Genomic DNA, 22,982 nt, shown 5'->3' on the forward strand with positions numbered 1-22,982 from the left:
GTCCCATCATCCGGCTAATGTGTTGAATGTAAGAAAAAAAAAATAAAAAAATACATGCTACATACATGCTACATTCATACTACATACTACATACATGCTACATTCATACTGCATATATACTACATACATACTACATATATACTACATGCATGCTACATACATACTGCATGCTACATACATACTACATGCTACATACATACTACATATATGCTACATACATACTACATATATACTACATGCATGCTACATACATACTGCATGCTACATACATACTACATGCTACATACATACCACATATATACTACATACATACTACATGCATGCTACATGCTACATACATACCACATACATACTACATACATACTACATACATACTACATGCATGCTACATGCTATATACATACCACATACATACTACATGCATGCTACATACATACTACATGCATGCTACATACATACTACATGCTACATACATACATACTACATATATACTACATGCATGCTACATACATACTACATGCTACATACATACTACATGCTACATACATACCACATATATACTACATACATACTACATGCATGCTACATGCTACATACATACCACATACATACTACATACATACTACATACATACTACATACATACTACATGCTACATACATACCACATACATACTACATGCATGCTACATACATACTACATGCATGCTACATACATACTACATGCTACATACATACATACTACATATATACTACATGCATGCTACATACATACTACATGCTACATACATACTACATATATACTACATGCATGCTACATAGAATCATAGAATCATAGAATCATAGAATCATAGAATCGTAGAGTTGGAAGGGACCTCCTGGGCCATCTGGTCCAACCCCCTGCTCAAAGCAGGATTCGCTAAATCATCCCAGTCAGATGTCTGTCCAGCCTCTGTTTGAAGACTTCCATTGAAGGAGAACTCACCACTTCTCGTGGCAGCCTGTTCCACTCATTGATCACTCTAACTGTCAAAAAGTTTTTTCTAATATCTAATCTGTGTCTCTTCCCATTCAGTTTCATCCCATTGCTTCTAGTCTTTCCTTGTGCAAATGAGAATAAAGTTGATCCTTCTACAATGTGACATCCCTTTAGATATTTGTAGACAGCTATTAAGTCTCCTCTCAGTCTTCTCTTTTGCAAACTAAACATTCCCAAATCCTGCAACCTTTCCTCATAAGACAGGGTTTGCAGACCAGTCACCATTCTGGTCGCTCTTTTCTGAACTTGCTCCAGTTTGTTGATGTCTTTTTTAAAATGTGGTGCCCAAAACTGGACACAATATTCCAGATGAGGTCTGACCAAAGAGGAGTAGAGGGAAATAATGACTTCACGTGATCTAGACTGTATGCTTCTGTTAATACATCCTAGAATTGCATTTGCCTTTTTTGCTGCTGCATCACACTGTTGACTCATATTCAGTCTGCGATCTATTAGTATACCCAAGTCTTTTTCACATGTGCTGTCACTTAGCCCTATTCCTCCCATTCTGTATATGCTTTTTTCATTTTTATTGCCCAGATGTAGTACTTTGCATTTCTCCCTGTTAAAAACCATTCTGTTAGTTGCTGCCCACTTCTCCAGTTTATTTAAATCTTTTTGAATCCTCTCTCTCTCTTCTCTAGTATTAGCTATCCCTCCTAGCTTTGTGTCATCAGCAAATTTAATCAGTTTACCCTCAATTCCTTCATCTAAATCGTTGATAAAGATGTTGAACAATACAGGGCCCAGGACAGAGCCCTGTGGAACCCCACTTGAGACATTCTTCCAACTGGATGTGCAGCCATTTACGACCACTCTTTGGGTCCGATCACTAAGCCAGTTATGAATCCACCTAACAGTTGCCTTGTCCATTCCATACTTAGTCATTTTTTCAATAAGGATTGTATGAGAGACTTTGTCAAATGCTTTGCTGAAGTCAAGATATACTATATCTACAGCATTTCCTTGATCCACCCAATCAGTGATACCGTCATAGAAGGAAATTAAGTTAGTCTGACATGACTTATTAGTTACAAACCCATGCTGACTCTGTTTAATCACTTCATTCTTATCCAGGTATTGACATACATGTTGTTTAATAATTTGTTCAAAGATCTTTCCTGGTATAGAAGTCAGACTCACCGGCCTATAGTTGCCTGGGTCCACCTTCTTCCCCTTTTTGAAGATAGGAACAACATTTGCTCTTCTCCAGTCTTCTGGCACTTCTCCTGATCTCCAAGAATTTTCAAAGATTATGGAGAGGGGTTCAAAAATTTCTTCTGCTATCTCCTTCAGTACTCTGGGGTGTAATTCATCTGGACCTGGAGACTTGAATTCATTTAGGTTAGCTAAGTGTTTCCTCACTATCTTTCTGTTTATAGATATCCTGGATTCTTCTATTCCCTTAATAGGACAGTGAATAACAGTTGATGTTGCATTTCCTTTCTGAGAGAAAACAGATGCAAAATAGGAATTTAAAAGTTCAGCCTTCTCAACATCCTGTCTTACCATTTCATCATTTTCATCCTGTAAAAATCCTATAGCATCTTTGACTTTTCTTTTACTTTTGACATATCCCCAAAATCCTTTATTATTGCTTTTGACATCTCTTGCAAGCCTCAGTTCATTTTCAGCTTTAGCTAATCTGATTTGTGCCCTGCAGGTTCTGCAGACAGCATTATATTCTTCTTTAGATATGCCTCCCTCTTTCCATTTTATAAACATTTTTTTCTTCCTTTTTAGCATGTGCTTAAGTTCTGTGTTCATCCATCCTGGTTTCCTTAAATGCTTCCTATTCTTCCCTCTTTTCGGAATTGTTAACAACTGTGCTTTGAGAATTTCATTTTTCAAGATTTCCCATCCTTCCTGGACATTTTTGTCTTTAAGGATATCCAGCCATTGGATCCCTCCAATTCTCTTTCTGAATCCCTTAAAATCTGCCTTTCTGAAATCTAACCTTGACGTCTGAGTCTTCACAGGTCTTCCACCTCTAGTAATCCAAAATTCTAAAATAGCATGGTCGCTACCTCCTAGGGTCCCAGACACTTTTACCTCCTCAACCATTTCCTCCCTGTTTATAAGGATTAGATCCAAGGTAGCAGTTCCCCTTGTTTTCTCCCATACATACTACATACATACTACATGCTACATACATACATACTACATATATACTACATGCATGCTACATACATACTACATGCTACATACATACTACATATATACTACATGCATGCTACATACATACTACATGCTACATACATACTACATATATACTACATGCATGCTACATACATACTACATGCTACATACATACTACATATATACTACATGCATGCTACATACATACTACATGCTACATACATACTACATATATACTACATGCATGCTACATACATACTACATGCTACATACATACCACATATATACTACATGCATGCTACATACATACTACATGCTACATACATACTACATATATACTACATGCATGCTACATACATACTGCATGCTACATACATACCACATATATACTACATACATACAATACATTCATACAATACATACATAGACATACAGTACATATAACATAGAGTAACATACTTACCAATACTTGTCACATTGTTCCCCGAAGCCATTGTCTTTTCCGGAATAAATATTAACATAACAAACCACAAAAATACTCACCCACGATCCGAAGCAGTCCACGAGTGTGTCCCACGACGATCTTGGGTAGAGAACAGCAGCATCAGCTGATGCTGCCGTTCTCTACGGTCTGCAGGAATAAAATGACGGAAGGTAGGTATCCTTCCGCACTGTATTCCTCCGCCACTTAAAAAAAAAAAGTCCATAGTCTCACTTTATGCCATTGCTGTGTGGGAATTTCCCATTGGCTAATGTGTCAATCACTGTCATGGTAGCAGGCATCGCCAGATGGGACTTATAGTCCCATCGGACGATGCTTGCACAGACCCCTGGACATCAGCACAGCCCCCCGGCAGGCCGGTACAGACCCCCACAGGGTGCACAGACCACCGGCAGGCCGGCACAGCCCCCCGGTAGGCCGGTACAGACCCCCACGGGGTGAACAGACCACCGGCAGGCCGGCACAGCCCCCCGGCAGGCCGGTACAGACCCCCACGGGGTGCACAGACCACCGGCAGGCTGGCACAGCCCCCCGGCAGGCCGGTACAGACCCCGGGCTGTCCACACAGCCCCCCGGCAGGCTGGCAGAGACCCCAGGAAGGCCCGAAATGACGGCGCATCATGATGCGCACACACCGCGCATCATTATGACGTCAGGCTGTCAATCAACTTTGAACTTCCGATTCCGATACCGACTTCCGATATTGAAAAAATATCGGAAGTCGGTATCCCGATACAGCAAGTATCGGCCGATACCCGATACTTGCGGTATCGGAATGCTCAACACTAGTGATAACCACTACACTACAGAAACCGGCTGCGGAAGGTAACTTTGGTCATGACGAGCCATCGAGAACAAAGACTCAACGTCAAAAGCTTTAATATCAACGCCTAATGTCATGCTTCTATCCAGTTTCGAACTGGGGACCATTCGCGTGTGAGGTGAACGTGACAACCACTACACTTCAGAAACTCTATGCAAAGCTAAAGATGTTTAAACATGCTGAAATGAACTTGAAAAAGAAAAAAACAGCCAGCCAAAGTCAAGAGGTCTTCCTCTATGTCTGAAGACAGGACAAAGTGCATTTTGCAACACAGGAACCTTTCATTTGTCAGGCTATTGGAGAAAAAGAACAAACAGGGAAACAAAACCATGCTCCACAAAACATTCTCATGCCTTTGTCCAAAAGCCAAAAAGAAAAAGCACCTAGATGCCTGCTTTCGCACCTTGATCCTATCAGGTGTTACTTGAATTAGGAACACTTAGGCACTGTCAAAAACACACATGCTTGCCAAAAGCAAAAACGGGTAGAAATAATCACATTGGTAAAAGTAATGCTCATTAAACCAGCAATAGAATATGCTAACTAAGGCTAATTAAGCCAACAATATACGTTTGTGATCAAAATAAAGAAAAGCCACATGTTTCTGCCCGGGATCAAAACAGGGAACTTTCAGGAGGATAGCAAACAGGACAATCACTACACAACAGTAACCAAACAAGAGCGTTTACTGTGGTCATGGCAAGCATTAAAGATCAAGCACTCATTGTCAAACGCACTAGTTTGCAAGAGGAACACTGTGTTTCTGCCCAGTTTTGAACTGAAGACCTTTCGCGTGTAAAGCAAACGTGATAACCGCTACACTACAGAAACCAACCGATTCAAACAAACAAAAAATGCTGTGGTCATGGCAAGCAATAGAGAACAAGCACTGAAAGTCAAAAAAGATCGTTTTCCAAGAGAAAAAGCTGTGTTTCTGCCCAGTTTCGAACTGGGGACTTTTCGCGTGTGAGGCGAACGTGATAACCTCTACACTACAGAAACCGGATGCAAGTGCTTACTGTGGTGACAACAAGCAATCGAGATCAAGAACTGAAAGTCAAAAGCTAGGATACCAAAGGGTAGCAGCGTGTTTCTGCCCAGTTTCGAACTGGGGACCTTTCGCATGTTAGGCAAACGTCATAACCACTACACTACAGAAACCGGCTGCGGAAGGTTACTGTGGTCATGACGAGCCATCGAGAACAAAGACTCAACGTCAAAAGCTTTAATATCAACTCCTAATGTCATGCTTCTATCCAGTTTCGAACTGGGGACCGGTCGCGTGTGAGGTGAACGTGACAACCACTACACTTCAGAAACTCCATGCAAAGCTAAACATGTTTAAACATGCTGAAATGAACTTGAAAAAGAAAAAAACAGCCAGCCAAAGTCAAGAGGTCTTCCTCTATGTCTGAAGACAGGACAAAGTGCATTTTGCAACACAGGAACCTTTCATTTGTCAGGCTATTAGAGAAAAAGAACAAACAGGGAAACAAAACCATGCTCCACAAAACATTCTCATGCCTTTGTGCAAAAGCCAAAAAGAAAAAGCACCTAGATGCCTGCTTTCGCACCTTGATCCTATCAGGTGTTACTTGAATTAGGAACACTTAGACACTGTCAAAAACACACATGCTTGCCAAAAGCAAAAACGGGTAGAAATAATCACATTGGTAAAAGTAATGCTCATTAAACCAGCAATAGAATATGCTAACTAAGGCTAATTAAGCCAACAATATACGTTTGTGATCAAAATAAAGAAAAGCCACATGTTTCTGCCCGGGATCAAAACAGGGAACTTTCAGGAGGATGGCAAACAGGACAATCACTACACTACAGTAACCAGACAAGAGCGTTTACTGTGGTCATGGCAAGCATTAAAGATCAAGCACTCATTGTCAAAAGCGCTAGTTTGCAAGAGGAACGCTGTGATTCTGCACAGTTTCAAACTGAGGACCTTTCGCATGTAAAGCAAACGTGATAACCGCTACACTACAGAAACCAACCGATTCAAACAAACAAAAAATGCTGTGGTCATGGCAAGCAATAAAGAACAAGCACTGAAAGTCAAAAAGATTGTTTTCCAAGAGAAAAAGCTGTGTTTCTGCCCAGTTTCGAACTGGGGACCTTTCGCGTGTGAGGCGAACGTGATAAACGCTACACTACAGAAACCGGATGCAAGCGCTTACTGTGGTGACAACAAGCAATCGAGATCAAGAACTGAAAGTCAAAAGCTTGGATACAAAAGGGTAACAGCGTGTTTCTGCCCAGTTTCGAACTGGGGACCTTTCGCGTGTTAGGCGAATGTGATAACCACTACACTACAGAAACCGGCTGTGGAAGGTTACTGTGGTCATGACGAGCCATCGAGAACAAAGACTCGACGTCAAAAGCTTTAATATCAACGCCTAATGTCATGCTTCTATCCAGTTTCGAACTGGGGACCGTTCGCGTGTGAGGTGAATGTGACAACCACTACACTTCAGAAACTCCATGCAAAGCTAAAGATGTTTCAACAAGCTGAAATGAACTTGAAAAAGAAAAAAACAGCCAGCCAAAGTCAAGAGGTCTTCCTCTATGTCTGAAGACAGGACAAAGTGCATTTTGCAACACAGGAACCTTTCATTTGTCAGGCTATTGGAGAAAAAGAACAAACAGGGAAACAAAACCATGCTCCACAAAACATTCTCATGCCTTTGTCCAAAAGCCAAAAAGAAAAAGCACCTAGATGCCTGCTTTCGCACCTTGATCCTATCAGGTGTTACTTGAATTAGGAACACTTAGACACTGTCAAAAACACACATGCTTGCCAAAAGCAAAAACGGGTAGAAATAATCACATTGGTAAAAGTAATGCTCATTAAACCAGCAATAGAATATGCTAACTAATGCTAATTAAGCCAACAATATACGTTTGTGATCAAAATAAAGAAAAGCCACATGTTTCTGCCCGGGATCAAAACAGGGAACTTTCAGGAGGATGGCAAACATGACAATCACTACACTACAGTAACCAGACAAAAGTGTTTACAGTGGTCATGGCAAGCATTAAAGATCAAGCACTCATTGTCAAAAGCGCTAGTTTGCGAGAGGAACGCTGTGTTTCTGCCCAGATTCGAACTGAGGACCTTTCGCGTGTAAAGCGAAAGTGATAACCGCTACACTACAGAAACCAACCGCTTCCAACAAACAAAAAATGCTGTGGTCATGGCAAGCAATAAAGAACAAGCACTGAAAGTCAAAAAGATCATTTTCCAAGAGAAAAAGCTGTGTTTCTGCCCAGTTTCGAACTGGGGACCTTTCACGTGTGAGGCGAACGTGATAACCTCTACACTACAGAAACCGGATGCAAGCGCTTACTGTGGTGACAACAAGCAATCAAGATCAAGAACTGAAAGTCAAAAGCCTGGATACCAAAGGGTAACAGCGTGTTTCTGCCCAGTTTCGAACTGGGGACCTTTCGCGTGTTAGGCGAACGTGATAACCACTACACTACAGAAACCGGCTGCGGAAGGTTACTGTGGTCATGACGAGCCATCGAGAACAAAGACTCAACGTCAAAAGCTTTAATATCAACGCCTAATGTCATGCTTCTATCCAGTTTCGAACTGGGGACCGTTCGCGTGTGAGGTGAACGTGACAACCACTAAACTTAAGAAACTCCATGCAAAGCTAAAGATGTTTAAACATGCTGAAATGAACTTGAAAAAGAAAAAAACAGCCAGCCAAAGTCAAGAGGTCTTCCACTATGTCTGAAGACAGGACAAAGTGCATTTTGCAACACAGGAACCTTTCATTTGTCAGGCTATTGGAGAAAAAGAACAAACAGGGAAGCAAAACCATGCTCCACAAAACATTCTCATGCCTTTGTCCAAAAGCCAAAAAGAAAAAGCACCTAGATGCCTGCTTTCGCACCTTGATCCTATCAGGTGTTACTTGAATTAGGAACACTTAGACACTGTCAAAAACACACATGCTTGCCAAAAGCAAAAACGGGTAGAAATAATCACATTGGTAAAAGTAATGCTCATTAAACCAGCAATAGAATATGCTAACTAAGGCTAATTAAGCCAACAATATACGTTTGTGATCAAAATAAAGAAAAGCCACATGTTTCTGCCCGGGATCAAAACAGGGAACTTTCAGGAGGATGGCAAACAGGACAATCACTACACTACAGTAACCAGACAAGAGCGTTTACTGTGGTCATGGCAAGCATTAAAGATCAAGCACTCATTTTCAAAAACGCTAGTTTGCAAGAGGAACACTGTGTTTCTGCCCAGTTTCTTACTGAGGTCCTTTCGCGTGTAAAGCGAACGTGATAACCGCTACACTACAGAAACCAACCGATTCAAACAAACAAAAAATGCTGTGGTCATGGCAAGCAATATAGAACAAGCACTGAAAGTCAAAAAGATCGTTTTCCAAGAGAAAAAGCTGTGCTTCTGCCCAGTTTTGAACTGGGGACCTTTCTCGTGTGAGGCGAACGTGATAACCGCTACACTACAGAAACCGGATGCAAGCGCTTACTTTGGTGACAACAAGCAATCGAGATCAAGAACTGAAAGTCAAAAGCTTGGATACCAAAGGGTAACAGCGTGTTTCTGCCCAGTTTCGATCTGGGGACCTTTCGCGTGTTAGGCGAACGTGATAACTAGAGTTGAGCGAAACGGGTCGAAAAAATACAAAAGTCGGGTTTCATGAAACGAAACCCGACCCTAGGATGAGGTCGGCCACGAGGTCGGCGACTTACGCGCCAAAGTCGAGTTTCAAAAGTTTGTTTTGTGCTCTTTTTCAGCCAATCAGGATCCACGGACAATGTGGGCAACGTGATGACCTAGGCACGGGTCACCACCATCTTTCAGAAGGGCATGCAAGTGATTGGCTTGCTTTGGTGGGCGTCACAGGGGGTATAAAAGGGCGTGCACGCCGACCGCCATCTTACTTCTGCCGATCTTAGTATAGGGAGAGGTTGCTGCTGATTCTGTAGGGAGAGCGTTAGGCAGGGAAGAAGACAAAAAAACTGCTTCTGCTGCTAGCGATTTGGCCTGCACAACACACAAGTCACTGTGTGTGCAGTGCAAGGGGAGGCTATATTGTGGTGTATCAGTGGTGTTGGTTGTTGGGCTGCCTTTTAAGGCTTCCTGACACGCTGGCATTGCTGTTTACCCACTGCTCTGCAAACTGCTTTATTAAAAGCAATCCAATCTCCCTTATCCTCTAGTCACTTTTGTCACAGCTGTGCCATCGAGCGTGTCACATAGCGCTCAGATATCAGTGGGCCTCACACAATCCACAAGTGTCCAGTGTCCAAAATTGTACGCAGAGATTCAAAATCTCCATTATCCTCTCGTCACTTTGGTCACAGGCAGCTGTGCCATCGAGCGTGTCACATAGCGCTCAGATATCAGTGGGCCTCACACAATCCACAAGTGTCCAGTGTCCAAAAGTGTGCGCAGAGATTCAAAATCTCCATTATCCTCTCGTCACTTTGGTCACAGGCAGCTGTGCCATCGAGCGTGTCACATAGCGCTCAGATATCAGTGGGCCTCACACAATCCACAAGTGTCCAGTGTCCAAAAGTGTGCGCAGAGATTCAAAATCTCCATTATCCTCTCGTCACTTTGGTCACAGGCAGCTGTGCCATCGAGCCTGTCACATAGCGCTCAGATATCAGTGGGCCTCACACAATCTACAAGTGTCCAGTGTCCAAAAGTGTACACAGAGATTCAAAATCTCCATTATCCTCTCGTCACTTTGGTCACAGGCAGCTGTGCCATCGAGCGTGTCACATAGCGCTCAGATATCAGTGGGCCTCACACAATCCACAAGTGTCCAGTGTCCAAAAGTGTACACAGAGATTCAAAATCTCCATTATCCTCTCGTCACTTTGGTCACAGGCAGCTGTGCCATCGAGCGTGTCACATAGCGCTCAGATATCAGTGGGCCTCACACAATCCACAAGTGTCCAGTGTCCAAAAGTGTACGCAGAGATTCAAAATCTCCATTATCCTCTCGTCACTTTGGTCACAGGCAGCTGTGCCATCGAGCGTGTCACATAGCGCTCAGATATCAGTGGGCCTCACACAATCCACAAGTGTCCAGTGTCCAAAAGTGTGCGCAGAGATTCAAAATCTCCATTATCCTCTCGTCACTTTGGTCACAGGCAGCTGTGCCGTCGAGCCTGTCACATAGCGCTCAGATATCAGTGGGCCTCACACAATCCACAAGTGTCCAGTGTCCAAAAGTGTACGCAGAGATTCAAAATCTCCATTATCCTCTCGTCACTTTGGTCACAGGCAGCTGTGCCATCGAGCGTGTCACATAGCGCTCAGATATCAGTGGGCCTCACACAATCCACAAGTGTCCAGTGTCCAAAAGTGTACACAGAGATTCAAAATCTCCATTATCCTCTCGTCACTTTGGTCACAGGCAGCTGTGCCATCGAGCGTGTCACATAACGCTCAGATATCAGTGGGCCTCACACAATCCACAAGTGTCCAGTGTCCAAAAGTGTGCGCAGAAATTCAAAATCTCCATTATCCTCTCGTCACTTTGGTCACAGGCAGCTGTGCCATCGAGCGTGTCACATAGCGCTCAGATATCAGTGGGCCTCACACAATCCACAAGTGTCCAGTGTTCAAAAGTGTGCGCAGAGATTCAAAATCTCCATTATCCTCTCGTCACTTTGGTCACAGGCAGCTGTGCCATCGAGCCTGTCACATAGCGCTCAGATATCAGTGGGCCTCACACAATCCACAAGTGTCCAGTGTCCAAAAGTGTACGCAGAGATTCAAAATCTCCATTATCCTCTCGTCACTTTGGTCACAGGCAGCTGTGCCATCGAGCGTGTCACATAGCGCTCAGATATCAGCGGGCCTCACACAATCCACAAGTGTCCAGTGTCCAAAAGTGTACGTAGAGATTCAAAATCTCCATTATCCTCTCGTCACTTTGGTCACAGGCAGCTGTGCCATCGAGCGTGTCACATAGCGCTCAGATATCAGTGGGCCTCACACAATCCACAAGTGTCCAGTGTCCAAAAGTGTACGCAGAGATTCAAAATCTCCATTATCCTCTCGTCACTTTGGTCACAGGCAGCTGTGCCATCGAGCGTGTCACATAGCGCTCAGATATCAGTGGGCCTCACTCAATCCACAAGTGTCCAGTGTCCAAAAGTGTACGCAGAGATTCAAAATCTCCATTATCCTCTCGTCACTTTGGTCACAGGCAGCTGTGCCATCGAGCCTGTCACATAGCGCTCAGATATCAGTGGGCCTCACACAATCCACAAGTGTCCAGTGTCCAAAAGTGTACGCAGAGATTCAAAATCTCCATTATCCTCTCGTCACTTTGGTCACAGGCAGCTGTGCCATCGAGCGTGTCACATAGCGCTCAGATATCAGTGGGCCTCACACAATCCACAAGTGTCCAGTGTCCAAAAGTGTACGTAGAGATTCAAAATCTCCATTATCCTCTCGTCACTTTGGTCACAGGCAGCTGTGCCATCGAGCGTGTCACATAGCGCTCAGATATCAGTGGGCCTCACACAATCCACAAGTGTCCAATGTCCAAAAGTGTACGCAGAGATTCAAAATCTCCATTATCCTCTCGTCACTTTGGTCACAGGCAGCTGTGCCATCGAGCGTGTCACATAGCGCTCAGATATCAGTGGGCCTCACTCAATCCAAAAGTGTCCAGTGTCCAAAAGTGTACGCAGAGATTCAAAATCTCCATTATCCTCTCGTCACTTTGGTCACAGGCAGCTGTGCCATCGAGCGTGTCACATAGCGCTCAGATATCAGTGGGCCTCACACAATCCACAAGTGTCCAGTGTCCAAAAGTGTACGCAGAGATTCAAAATCTCCATTATCCTCTCGTCACTTTGGTCACAGGCAGATGTGCCATCGAGCGTGTCACATAGCGCTCAGATATCAGTGGGCCTCACACAATCCACAAGTGTCCAGTGTCCAAAAGTGTACGCAGAGATTCAAAATCTCCATTATCCTCTCGTCACTTTGGTCACAGGCAGCTGTGCCATCGAGCGTGTCACATAGCGCTCAGATATCAGTGGGCCTCACACAATCCACAAGTGTCCAGGGTCCAAAAGTGTACGCAGAGATTCAAAATCTCCATTATCCTCTCGTCACTTTGGTCACAGCCAGCTGTGCCATCGAGCGTGTCACATAGCGCTCAGATATCAGTGGGCCTCACACAATCCACAAGTGTCCAGTGTCCAAAAGTGTACGCAGAGATTCAAAATCTCCATTATCCTCTCGTCACTTTGGTCACAGGCAGCTGTGCCATCGAGCGTGTCACATAGCGCTCAGATATCAGTGGGCCTCACACAATCTACAAGTGTCCAGTGTCCAAAAGTGTACGCAGAGATTCAAAATCTCCATTATCCTCTCGTCACTTTGGTCACAGGAAGCTGTGCCATCGAGCGTGTCACATAGCGCTCAGATATCAGTGGGCCTCACACAATCCACATGTGTCCAGTGTCCAAAAGTGTACGCAGAGATTCAAAATCTCCATTATCCTCTCGTCACTTTGGTCACAGGCAGCTGTGCCATCGAGCGTGTCACATAGCGCTCAGATATCAGTGGGCCTCACACAATCCACACGTGTCCAGTGTCCAAAAGTGTACGCAGAGATTCAAAATCTCCATTATCCTCTCGTCACTTTGGTCACAGGCAGCTGTGCCATCGAGCGTGTCACATAGCGCTCAGATATCAGTGGGCCTCACACAATCTACAAGTGTCCAGTGTCCAAAAGTTTGCGCAGAGATTCAAAATCTCCATTATCCTCTCGTCACTTTGGTCACAGGCAGCTGTGCCATCGAGTGTGTCACATAGCGCTCAGATATCAGTGGGCCTCACACAATCCACAAGTGTCCAGTGTCCAAAAGTGTACGCAGAGATTCAAAATCTCCATTATCCTCTCGTCACTTTGGTCACAGGCAGCTGTGCCATCGAGCGTGTCACATAGCGCTCAGATATCAGTGGGCCTCACACAATCCACAAGTGTCCAGGGTCCAAAAGTGTACGCAGAGATTCAAAATCTCCATTATCCTCTCGTCACTTTGGTCACAGGCAGCTGTGCCATCGAGCGTGTCACATAGCGCTCAGATATCAGTGGGCCTCACACAATCCACAAGTGTCCAGTGTCCAAAAGTGTACGCAGAGATTCAAAATCTCCATTATCCTCTCGTCACTTTGGTCACAGGCAGCTGTGCCATCGAGCGTGTCACATAGCGCTCAGATATCAGTGGGCCTCACACAATCTACAAGTGTCCAGTGTCCAAAAGTGCACGCAGAGATTCAAAATCTCCATTATCCTCTCGTCACTTTGGTCACAGGCAGCTGTGCCATCGAGCGTGTCACATAGCGCTCAGATATCAGTGGGCCTCACACCATCTACAAGTGTCCAGGGTCCAAAAGTGTACGCAGAGATTCAAAATCTCCATTATCCTCTCGTCACTTTGGTCACAGGCAGCTGTGCCATCGAGCATGTCACATAGCGCTCAGATATTAGTGGGCCTCACACAATCCACAAGTGTCCAGTGTCCAAAAGTGTACACAGAGATTCAAAATCTCCATTATCCTCTCGTCACTTTGGTCACAGGCAGCTGTGCCATCGAGCCTGTCACATAGCGCTCAGATATCAGTGGGCCTCACACAATCTACAAGTGTCCAGTGTCCAAAAGTGTACGCAGAGATTCAAAATCTCCATTATCCTCTCGTCACTTTGGTCACAGGCAGCTGTGCCATCGAGCGTGTCACATAGCGCTCAGATATCAGTGGGCCTCACACAATCCACAAGTGTCCAGTGTCCAAAAGTGTACGCAGAGATTCAAAATCTCCATTATCCTCTCGTCACTTTGGTCACAGGCAGCTGTGCCATCGAGCGTGTCACATAGCGCTCAGATATCAGTGGGCCTCACACAATCTACAAGTGTCCAGTGTCCAAAAGTGTACGCAGAGATTCAAAATCTCCATTATCCTCTCGTCACTTTGGTCACAGGCAGCTGTGCCATCGAGCGTGTCACATAGCGCTCAGATATCAGTGGGCCTCACACAATCTACAAGTGTCCAGTGTCCAAAAGTGTACGCAGAGATTCAAAATCTCCATTATCCTCTCGTCACTTTGGTCACAGGCAGCTGTGCCATCGAGCATGTCACATAGCGCTCAGATATCAGTGGGCCTCACACAATCCACAAGTGTCCAGTGTCCAAAAGTGTACGCAGAGATTCAAAATCTCCATGATCCTCTCGTCACTTTGGTCACAGGCAGCTGTGCCATCGAGCGTGTCACATAGCGCTCAGATATCAGTGGGCCTCACACAATCCAAAAGTGTCCACTGTCCACAAGTGTGTGCAGAAATTCTAAATCTCCCCTGTCCTATAGACACCTTTTTTCTCTTTTTTCTTATTACTATGTAGTTTGATGGATTTTGTCTACATTTCTACCAAAAATGAGGAAGGCTGGTGGAAGAGGCCGTGGAATTGGGCGGGGGTTAGCAGCTGGTAATGATTGTGTTGGTGGTGGATCTGATGGTAGTGTCAAGAGCAAAATAGGACCGAATGCAGGAGGTGCTGCCCCTGCGTCATCGTCTGGCTACATAAGGCCTCGAACGCTTAGTTTTCTAGGAGTTGGCAAACCGCTTTTAAAGGCAGAGCATCAGGAAAAAGTTTTGTCTTACATTGTTGACTCAGCCTCCAGCTCTATCGCCTCCTCTTCTTCAGTTGTAAAAAGTAAAAGCACTGAGTCGTCATTGGAGGCTCATGTTCATGAACCACACCTTTCCTTGTGTCCTTCACCCCAACCAAGATTGAAGGATGACGCAGGCCATACTACTGATTACTCCATGGAGCTGTTTTCACATACCATGCCTGGATTATCAAGTCAAATGGTGAATTACCAAGGCCAAGATGAATCTGACATGGAGTGCACTGATGCACAGCCGCTGATGGATGATTCTGCTGGTACATTCTCTCAGAGCACTACATTGTCCTCGCAGTGTACAGAGCCAGATTTTGACCCTGATGAGACTCAGGTGCCCCTTCCCGCACACTATACCACCATACACGGTGACACAGAGAAAGGTGCACATGACATAGAAGAGGAGGTGATGGATGACCCAGTTGTTGACCCAGATTGGCATCCATTGGGGGAAGAGGGTGCTGCTTCCAATAGCTCAGATGAGGAGCATCCACAGCAGACATCGACATCGCAACAGCTGTTATCTGGCAGGCCCGGAGCACTCCAAAGACAGGTTCCAAACATCAAAAGAGTTGCTGGACAGCTTGTCCAGAGGGTCAAAAGATCACAGCGTGCTAGGCCGCAAAATGTCTGCCAAAGTAGGAAGAGTGCAGTGTGGCACTTTTTTGAACAAAATCCTCATGATCAGGCCAAGGTTATCTGTAAGAAGTGCGCAAAGACCTTTAGCCGAGGGAAAAATCTGAAAAATTTGAATACCAGTTGCATGCTTAGACATTTAACCAGCATGCACTTGCAAGCGTGGACACAACACCAAACCTCAAGTGCCACATGTGCAACTGATCACAACGAAGGTAGTCAGCAATGCTACATTGTTTCCCCCACTGTAAGCCCACCGGTTAGCACAGCAGCAAATGTTGAGGTGTCGTTGCAAGGCCACAGCAGTCAGGGAATCCCACTGTTATATCAACGAAAGACTGATTCTAGGCCATCAGAAAGAACACCAACTCCATCACCATCATCAACCCTCTCTCAGTCCGCCCTGTCCACCGCTACTTCCACCATATGCAGCTCTCAAGTCCAGCTCACCCTCCCAGACACTATGAGTAGGTCAAGAAAGTACTCAGTCTCTCATCCGCGTACACTGGGTTTGAACGCCCACATTGCCAAACTAATCTCGTTTGAGATGATGCCCTTTCCGTTGGTGGAAAGCACAGCTTTCCACGAACTCATGGCCTATGCAGTACCACGCTATGACCTACCCAGTCGCCACTTCTTCTCTCGCAAAGCCATCCCAGCCCTCCACCATCATGTGAAAGACCGCATTGTCCATGCACTCAAGCAGTCAGTGAGCGGAAAGGTGCACCTCACAACTGATGCATGGTCCAGTCGGCATGGCCAGGGCCGTTACGTGTCCATCACTGCGCACTGGGTTAATGTGGTGGATGCAGGGTCCACAGGGGACAGCGGTGGTGGGACAGTGCTGCCTAGCCCACGGTATAGGAAACAGTTGGCTGTAGGCGTTCGACCCTCCTCCTCCTCCTCCTCCTCCTCCAGAAGCGAAAGCTCGTCCACAGAGCGCAGTCGTACGAGCACTCCATCTGCAGCTGCCACTGTTGCACACGATGTGTCCCCCTATCGAGCAGCTAGTGGAAAGCGTCAGCAGGCTGTGTTGCAGATGATGTGTTCGGGCGACAGACACACCGCCGAGGTGCTGGCCGAGTACTTGAAGCGACAAACTGAGTCATGGCTGGGCAGTGTACATCTTGAGGCAGGCAAGGTAGTTAGTGATAATGGCCGTAATTTTGTGGCAGCCATAGCCCTTTCAAAACTCAGCCACATACCTTGCTTGGCTCACACCTTGAACCTGGTGGTGCAGTGCTTCCTCAAAAATTATCCGGAGTTAACAGCCCTGCTCCAGAAGGTGCGAAGACTGTGCGCGCACATCCGCCGGTCGCCTGTACACTCCGTTCGCATGCAGAAGCTGCAGCGATTGCTCCACCTTCCCAACCACCGCCTCATTATCGACATTGCAACAAGGTGGAACTCGACCCTGCACATGGTGGAGCGGCTGTGTGAGCAGAGGCAGGCCATAATGCATTTGTGGGAGGATACACGGCCAGGCACTTTGAGAGCAGACATGGAGTTGACAGGCGTGCAGTGGTCGAAGCTGAAAGACCTTTGTAAAGTCCTTCAGTGTTTTGAGGAATGCACATGGCTGGTAAGCGCAGACGACGCCATCCTAAGCATGAGCATCCCACTTATGCGTCTGCTCATGCAAACTTTGATGCACCTTAAGGAGCAGGCGTCTGCAGCCAATGTTGATGAGGAGGAAGAGGAGGAGGGAATCCTTGATGACATTCAGCCATTGTCTGCTCAGGGACCTCTCCTGGACGAGGTGGAGGAAGAAGAGGAGGAGGAGGATGATGGGGATGATTACTTAGGGGAGGAGGATGCATCTCATGGGGCAAGTGAAAATGTTGGCGTGGCAAGGTCTGGTACAGGGTTTGTGCGTGACTGGAGGGATGTGGATTTGCCAGAAAGTGCTCCTCCACCCAGCACTCGCAGTGCATCATTGACACCGGGAACATTGGCCCACATGTCAGATTATGCCTTGCGGATCCTAAAAAGGGACCCCCGCATTGCCAAAATGATGAACGATGACGACTACTGGTTGGCCAGCATCCTGGATCCACGCTATAAAGGCAAATTACAAAACATCATGCCACAGGAGAACCTTGACCTAATATTGGCTAATAAACAAGCAACTCTGGTAAATCGGTTGCTTGAGGCATTCCCAGCACACAGCAGCGGTGATGGTTCTCACACGAGTCGTACGGGCCGGGGGCAGCTTGGCAGAGGTGTTCGTGGTGCACACAGCAGAAGTGGCATTGGAGACAGGGGTTTCATGACAATGTTGTGGACTGATTTTTCAAATACCGCTCACACAACTGGTAATACTGCATCGATGGAAAGTGACAGGAGACAGCAGTTGTCAACTATGGTTACAAACTACTTTTCCTCCCATATTGATGTTCTCCCACACAGGTCATTCCCCTTTGACTATTGGGCCGCTAAACTGTACACCTGGCCTGAATTGGCCCAATATGCCTTACAGGAGCTCGCTTGCCCAGCTGCAAGTGTGCTATCGGAAAGAGTCTTCAGTGCAGCTGATCAATCCTGACAGAAAAAAGGACCCGTCAGTCAACCCAAAATGTGGATGATCTAACCTTCATTAAAATGAACCACGCATGGGTTTCCAAGGATTTTGTCCCCCCTTCCCCTGATGACACATAGGGTGACAGAAAAATGGCTTGCTTTGGTCCACCTCTTCCTGGTACTTCACCTATTTCGCCTTTTGCATCAGCTGAATGTCCAACATCAACATATGCCACTTTCTAAAACTCCCTAACTGTGCTGCCTCCCCCCCCATGGCCGGGGTAACCACCTAGCGTACGACACCGTGCGAGTGCCATTGCCCTGGACAGGTGGGTAGGCCGACTCTTGGGCGCGGGCACTGGCACAGGGTCCCTCATAGTGCAATCAAGTGTCTCTGACGGTGGTGGTGCACACCCGCCGTCAGACACACCGCTGTACTATGAGGGGCCCAGTGCCAGTACCGACGCCCAAGAGTGGGCCCCCCTTGCTTGGGCAGGGACACAGCATTTGCAATCTTTACCTCTCCCTGCTCCTCCGCTGTGTAATCTGGGCCATCAAATCCATACTGTGCCTGACACCGTCTGAGCCTGCCTCCTGAGACATATATTTTGAATGTGTATGCTATCCATACATGTTATCCAGGGATACGGTACCCTTTCTAACCTTTGTGCAATGACGTGCAATCCATACTGGGCCTAACACCGTCTGAGCCTGCCTCATGCTGTATAGACATATATTTTGAATGTGTACGCTATCCATACATGTTATCCGGGGATACGGTACCCTTTCTAACCTTTGTGCAATGACGTGCAATCCATACTGGGCCTAACAACGTCTGAGCCTGCCTCATGCTGTATAGACATATATTTTGAATGTGTACGCTATCCATACATGTTATCCGGGGATACGGTACCCTTTCTAACCTTTGTGCAATGACGTGCAATCCATACTGGGCCTAACACCGTCTGAGCCTGCCTCATGCTGTATAGACATATATTTTGAATGTGTACGCTATCCATACATGTTATCCGGGGATACGGTACCCTTTCTAACCTTTGTGCAATGACGTGCAATCCATACTGGGCCTAACAACGTCTGAGCCTGCCTCATGCTGTATAGACATATATTTTGAATGTGTACGCTATCCATACATGTTATCCGGGGATACGGTACCCTTTCTAACCTTTGTGCAATGACGTGCAATCCATACTGGGCCTAACACCATCTGAGCCTGCCTCATGCTGTATAGACATATATTTTGAATGTGTACGCTATCCATACATGTTATCCGGGGATACGGTACCCTTTCTAACCTTTGTGCAATGACGTGCAATCCATACTGGGCCTAACACCGTCTGAGCCTGCCTCATGCTGTATAGACATATATTTTTAATGTGTACGCTATCCATACATGTTATCCGGGGACACGGTACCCTTTCTAACCTTTGTGCAATGACGTGCAATCCATACTGGGCCTAACAACGTCTGAGCCTGCCTCATGCTGTATAGACATATATTTTGAATGTGTACGCTATCCATACATGTTATCCGGGGATACGGTACCCTTTCTAACCTTTGTGCAATGACGTGCAATCCATACTGGGCCTAACACCGTCTGAGCCTGCCTCATGCTGTATAGACATATATTTTGAATGTGTACGCTATCCATACATGTTATCCGGGGATACGGTACCCTTTCTAACCTTTGTGCAATGACGTGAAATCCATACTGGGCCTAACACCGTCTGAGCCTGCCTCATGCTGTATAGACATATATTTTGAATGTGTACGCTATCCATACATGTTATCCAGGGATACGGTACCCTTTCTAACCTTTGTGCAATGACGTGCAATCCATACTGGGCCTAACACCGTCTGAGCCTGCCTCATGCTGTATAGACATATATTTTGAATGTGTACGCTATCCATACATGTTATCCAGGGGTACGGTACCCTTTCTAACCTTTGTGCAATGACGTGCAATCCATACTGGGCCTAACACCGTCTGAGCCTGCCTCATGCTGTATAAACATATATTTTGAATGTGTACGCTATCCATACATGTTATCAGGGGATACGGTACCCTTTCTAACCTTTGTGCAATGACGTGCAATCCATACTGGGCCTAACACCGTCTGAGCCTGCCTCATGCTGTATAGACATATATTTTGAATGTGTACGCTATCCATACATGTTATCCGGGGATACGGTACCCTTTCTAACCTTTGTGCAATGACGTGCAATCCATACTGGGCCTAACACCGTCTGAGCCTGCCTCATGCTGTATAGACATATATTTTGAATGTGTACGCTATCCATACATGTTATCCGGGGATACGGTACCCTTTCTAACCTTTGTGCAATGACGTGCAATCCATACTGGGCCTAACACCGTCTGAGCCTGCCTCATGCTGTATAGACATATATTTTGAATGTGTACGCTATCCATACATGTTATCCAGGGATACGGTACCCTTTCTAACCTTTGTGCAATCACGTGCAATCCATACTGGGCGTGAGAACGGCTGGCGAGCTTTTAAGCAAGCTACAGCACCTGTCCAGACAAGTACAGGGATTCCCTAGCGAGGAGACTTATTTGATTGTTTTCAATGTTGGGACAGCAATTTTTGGGGAGCACTATACTCTGGAGAATGATAGATGGGGCCCACCATACACTGGAACATTCCAAAGGTGGACATCAGACACTGGAGCAGCATGTACAGGGCCCATTATACACTAGAGCATTAGAAATGGGGCCCATTATGTTTGGAGCATTATTTGGGCCCATAAGACAGTGGAGCTTCATCCATGGGGACCAACATATACTGTAGCATTATGTGGAGCTCATCATATACTGTTTCAAACATTATATGGGACCAATGATTCTGTATGGAGAAATAGATGGGCCTCGTCATGAGATGTAAAAAGTGAGGTATTTTTCATTGTACTATACCGCTATTTATCTGCCGTATCGGAGCATGATGAGTTGTGGTATGTGTTAAAGGGGCGCTCTTTCGCCCAGGGCACATGAAAACCTGCAGCCAGCCCTCCCCCCCCCACAACTTTAGCCAAATAACACCCATTTTTCAGTGCGTAACTTATATTATGAAGTTAATTAAGGTTGACAAGCTTAAGTAAGAAGAATTGATGTTTTTGGCATTCAAATGGGCACTGTTGGTGTGTTTCCTGTCCTCCTCTCACTGCCGACTTTTATTGCCCATTGACTTACATTGGGTTTCGTGTTTCGGGACGACCCCGACTTTTCCCTTTAATCGGACGATCTTGCTCGACCCGACTTTTGGAAAAGTCGGGTTTCACGAAACGAAACGCGACCCTAAAAAACCAAAAGTCGCTCAACTCTAGTGATAACCACTACACTACAGAAACCGGCTGCGGAAGGTTACTGTGCTCATGACGAGCCATCGAGAACAAAGACTCAACGTCAAAAGCTTTAATATCAACGCCTAATGTCATGCTTCTATCCAGTTTCGAACTGGGGACCGTTCGCGTGTGAGGTGAACGTGACAACCACTCCACTTCAGAAACTCCATGCAAAGCTAAAGATGTTTAAACATGCTGAAATGAACTTGAAAAAGAAAAAAACAGCCAGCCAAAGTCAAGAGGTCTTCCTCTATGTCTGAAGACAGGACAAAGTGCATTTTGCAACACAGGAACCTTTCATTTGTCAGGCTATTGGAGAAAAAGAACAAACAGGGAAACAAAACCATGCTCCACAAAACATTCTCATGCCTTTGTCCAAAAGCCAAAAAGAAAAAGCACCTAGATGCCTGCTTTCGCACCTTGATCCTATCAGGTGTTACTTGAATTAGGAACACTTAGACACTGTCAAAAACACACATGCTTGCCAAAAGCAAAAACGGGTAGAAATAATCACATTGGTAAAAGTAATGCTCATTAAACCAGCAATAGAATATGCTAACTAAGGCTAATTAAGCCAACAATATACGTTTGTGATCAAAATAAAGAAAAGCCACATGTTTCTGCCCGGGATCAAAACAGGGAACTTTCAGGAGGATGGCAAACAGGACAATCACTACACTACAGTAATCAGACAAGAGCATTTACTGTGGTCATGGCAAGGATTAAAGATCACGCACTCATTGTCAAGAGCGCTAGTTTGCAAGAGCTACGCTGTGTTTCTGAACAGTTTCGAACTTAGGACCTTTCACGTGTAAAGCGAACGTGATAACCACTACACTACAGAAACCAACCGATTCAAACAAGCAAAAAATGCTGTGGTCATGGCAAGCAATAAAGAACAAGCACTGAAAGTCAAAAAGATCGTTTTCCAAGAGAAAAAGCTGTGTTACTGCCCAGTTTCGAACTGGGGACCTTTCGCGTGTAAGGCGAACGTGATAACCGCTACACTACAGAAACCAAATGCAACTGCTTACTTTGGTGACAACACGCAATCGAGATCAAGAACTGAAAGTCAAAAGCTTGGATACCAAAGAGTAACAGCGTGTTTCTGCCCAGTTTTGATCTGGGGACCTTTCGCGTGTTAGGCGAACGTGATAACCACTAGACTACAGAAACCGGCTGCGGAAGGTTACTGTGGTCATGACGAGCCATCGAGAACAAAG

At 45.6% G+C, this 22,982-nt stretch overlaps 7 non-coding genes across 7 annotated transcripts; all 7 read right to left on the reverse strand.

The window, feature by feature from the left end:
* Positions 1-5,430: 5,430 nt before the first annotated feature.
* On the reverse strand, positions 5,431-5,503 carry TRNAV-CAC (transfer RNA valine (anticodon CAC)). Its single transcript has one exon. It is a non-coding gene; the product is annotated as a tRNA-Val (tRNA).
* Positions 5,504-6,600: 1,097 nt separating this feature from the next.
* On the reverse strand, positions 6,601-6,673 carry TRNAV-CAC (transfer RNA valine (anticodon CAC)). The gene has a single exon. It is a non-coding gene; the product is annotated as a tRNA-Val (tRNA).
* Positions 6,674-6,759: 86 nt separating this feature from the next.
* Positions 6,760-6,832, reverse strand: TRNAV-AAC (transfer RNA valine (anticodon AAC)). The gene has a single exon. It is a non-coding gene; the product is annotated as a tRNA-Val (tRNA).
* A 768-nt stretch (positions 6,833-7,600) lies between these two features.
* On the reverse strand, positions 7,601-7,673 carry TRNAV-UAC (transfer RNA valine (anticodon UAC)). Its single transcript has one exon. It is a non-coding gene; the product is annotated as a tRNA-Val (tRNA).
* Positions 7,674-7,770: 97 nt separating this feature from the next.
* TRNAV-CAC (transfer RNA valine (anticodon CAC)) lies at positions 7,771-7,843 on the reverse strand. The gene has a single exon. It is a non-coding gene; the product is annotated as a tRNA-Val (tRNA).
* Positions 7,844-7,929: 86 nt separating this feature from the next.
* Positions 7,930-8,002, reverse strand: TRNAV-AAC (transfer RNA valine (anticodon AAC)). Its single transcript has one exon. It is a non-coding gene; the product is annotated as a tRNA-Val (tRNA).
* Positions 8,003-22,703: 14,701 nt separating this feature from the next.
* On the reverse strand, positions 22,704-22,776 carry TRNAV-UAC (transfer RNA valine (anticodon UAC)). Its single transcript has one exon. It is a non-coding gene; the product is annotated as a tRNA-Val (tRNA).
* Positions 22,777-22,982: the final 206 nt, after the last annotated feature.

Source organism: Dendrobates tinctorius, unplaced genomic scaffold (assembly GCF_039654945.1).
Source record: "Dendrobates tinctorius isolate UK_male_01 unplaced genomic scaffold, ASM3965494v1 ptg000251l, whole genome shotgun sequence".
Classification (NCBI taxonomy): Eukaryota; Metazoa; Chordata; class Amphibia; order Anura; family Dendrobatidae; genus Dendrobates; species Dendrobates tinctorius.